This window comes from Grammomys surdaster, unplaced genomic scaffold (genome assembly GCF_004785775.1).
Source record: "Grammomys surdaster isolate TR1022 unplaced genomic scaffold, NIH_TR_1.0 125941, whole genome shotgun sequence".
Classification (NCBI taxonomy): Eukaryota; Metazoa; Chordata; class Mammalia; order Rodentia; family Muridae; genus Grammomys; species Grammomys surdaster.
In genome coordinates this window covers 2,667,985-2,671,306 of record NW_021620763.1, presented here as the reverse complement: position 1 = coordinate 2,671,306, position 3,322 = coordinate 2,667,985, and positions in this window count along the sequence as shown.

Sequence of the window (3,322 nt, the reverse complement as noted above, 5' to 3'; positions counted from 1 at the left end):
GTTCATCAAAAGCAGTGAGGACAGGAACTCACACAGGGCAGGAACCTGGAGGCAGGAGCTGATGCAGAGGCCGTGGAGGAGTGCTGCTTGCTTGACCTGCTTACAGAATCTAGGATCACCAGCCTAGGGATGGTATCACCCACACTGGTCTGGACCCTTCCCTATCAACCACTAATTAAGAAAATACCCTACAACCAAATTTTATGGAGGCATTTTCTCAACTGAGTTTCCCTCCTTTCAGATTAACTTTCCTTGTGTCGTTGACATAAATCTAGCCAGCATACACAGCAAGCAGTTTACCACCCAAGTTCTTGCTCTAGCCCCCTTCCTTAAGTCTTTTTCCATACACGTATCTGAGTGTAGATACTGAAACTTGCTTGAGCAAGTTAGTCCCTTGCAATGTTCCAGAGAAGACCAAAAGAGACACATGTCCTGATTGATGGAGGCCCACTCAAAGTGTGCCCTTTCTTCTCTTCCTTTCTCTTCTTGGAAAAGTCCTTTTTACCCTGTCCCCAAAGATACCCAAGATGGAACTATGAAGAGATTACCCATCTGTAGCAGGATATTTCCCCTGCTACATTTTACAATAAAGCTTGGTAATCTGGGAGGAGCTAATGTGGCAGGAGAGAAGAGAGAGAAGAAGAGGAAGATGAGAAGGAAGAGGAGGAGCTAGGGGAGAGGGGAAGATGGCGGCGGATGTCAGAATGTCTCTAGCGGTCCAAAGTAGCAACTTATCAAAATGTTAAATATTGGGTTACAACTCTAATTGTATGGGCATCTTGTTATTTGAGCATTTCTAAATATTTAATATATAATATAATTATTATATAATATATAATAATTAAGCTTTAGAGTCTCATTTCTACCAGATACCGCATGGATGGCGGGTATTGTCTGGGGTTCAGCCAAGCTTCCTGGAGACAGTGTGGTGGATTGGCTGATCTAGCCACCACGATGGCCTCTCATGGGTGCCAGGGCCATAACTTCTGGCTGGTCTGAGCTGAGGTCAAAGCTGAGCAGCGGCAGCAAGAGTATTCCGCTGCTCTTGGCCTCAGGCATTGTCTAGTCGGGACACATAAGAACAAGACAGAATGGGTGCTGCCATTTTAAACCCTATGCTCAACACCCATCCCCATCTTCTCAATATTACTGTCCCTTTAATAATCCCAATTCCTTTCATCATCTCTCAACTCCTAAATACTGACTTTTGAGTAGTAAGCCACCAGAATCTTCATTCCATTCATAACTCCAAATTAGTTATTTAGCTGAAAGTTTACATGAGCCAACAACTACGAAAGGATAGATTTAACAAGGAGCTTTCCAAACTTATGAAAATGTAACAGTTCATATACGTGTCAATGTGAAATAACTACCTTGTGTTAAAGGAAGTACGATCGTGACATATGAACACAGGTTTAATCTATCCTGAATGACATCTTCCACTGTGGAAGAGGTTATGTATAATCATGGTAGTCTCAGAATAAAAGAAGGACTGGAGTCAACACATCCCTTAGTTACACTGGTGGGAATCCCAGCTGGCCTACAGCTACACCAAGGTGAGACAATGTTTTATATGAATCAGAAGTTACCTCACTCCAGTCTTACTTCTAGGCCTGGTGGAGTCTAGAGGTCTAGCAGACTTAGTGATGCATTCTAGGAATTTTATCTAGTGCTCAGGATGATGTGGGGCCAGAAACAGAGGTTGATAGCAATAGATAAGAGAGCCCAAGACAGCTTTAGCTCTTGGTCGACAACATTCCATCTCTCTACAGTCTTGTTTAACTCAGCCAGGGTGTTGTACAAGACTCTCCTCTAAGCAAATTGCTACCATTGTCAGGAGTCTGCTGCATCCCTCGTAGAAGAAGGGTTCAGGGAAGGTCATGGGATCATCACCTGAGAATCCAGCCACCCTTCCCAACCAGTTGTATGAAATTCTGTCTTGGGGGAGGGGGCTAGAGAATATAGGTGGGGAGGGAAGGGAGTCCCATCTATATTACCTTAGGGAAGCCATCTTGGCTGAAGGGTGCAGACCTTCCAGTGTGTCTACCTTAAGCTCACCTGTGCTCATTCCCACAGCCCCTCACTCATTGCCCTGTAAGTAAGCCCAGTAAATTCATTGGTACCTCGGTTTGCCATTGGAACCTGAGGAAGAGGAGTAGATGCTGTTTCTATCTCTCTCCTGGAAGGAATGTCAGCAACACAAGATAAATCACTCTGCAAGGTCTTCCATGGAGATAGGACTGCCTCAGAGAATTCCAATTCACAGGAGCCAACTAGGCACCTCCCAAATGCCACAGCTTTACAGCTTCCTAGCCACCTGCTTTGTCCAAACACAGCCACTCCCTGATCTTAGGCTGGCCCAGCATGGTAGACTCACACCTAGCGTCAGACGCTGTTGTTCAGTTGAGACCTCAGACAGAATGAGGATCTACTCACCAGAGAGTGACTCTGGCCTCAGTATGAGTCACATCTTGTGCTATCAACTTCTAACTTTGAACTCAGGGAACAGGCCCTGAACTTTAATCCTTTCCCTCCCGGGATGACTAGGATTTTAAGGAATTAGGTCTTCATTTCCAGGATGTGAGGTCTGTGTGGGAAAGAAAAAGACTTGAGCAGAAATAGATTGAGAGGAGGGGGAAAAAGCACTACCAAAAGGTCTCCCAGGACAAAGCTCTTACTTGACCTACATGTATGTAACCACCAGTCCATGAGAGCTCTGCTACTGAGCAAAGATGATCTGCTCCAAAATGATGCAGCCTTCCACAGACAATGGGCCCAATCTCACACCAGAAACCACAGGAAGCCACTTACAGGGGTCTTATAGCACAAAGAAGACACACAGAATGTGTTTTTTTGTCTTGCGAGTTCTCCACTGTAGAGATTTGGTTCTGCCTTCCATTGTAGACATTAGACAGTGCCCTCCTTAAACCTGGCTGCAAAGTAAGAAAACAAGCAAGAAGGGAACCCACCCTCCAGTTCTTTCTCTTCAGAACTGCCAGGTTGCCCTTCCAAAATGCAAAGCAAAAATGTGACCTAAATCTCCCTCCTTCTTTCTTCACTCCTGTCTCCCTCCCAAGTCATTTGCTTTCCCTTCTTTTCTTTCTATTCTCTTCATACCTTTCTCTCTGCTCCTCTTGTCTTTAAAAAAATATTTGCTGGTTCCTTGCTTTTCGCCCCCCCCAGTAATTTCTTATTATGAATATATATATATGTGTGTGTGTGTATGTATGTGTGTGTATGTATTCTTGTATACCTTATGTCATGTCATGTCTAGGTGTGAGTTCACATGTGCTACCTTGTGTCATGTTTAGATGTGAGTTCA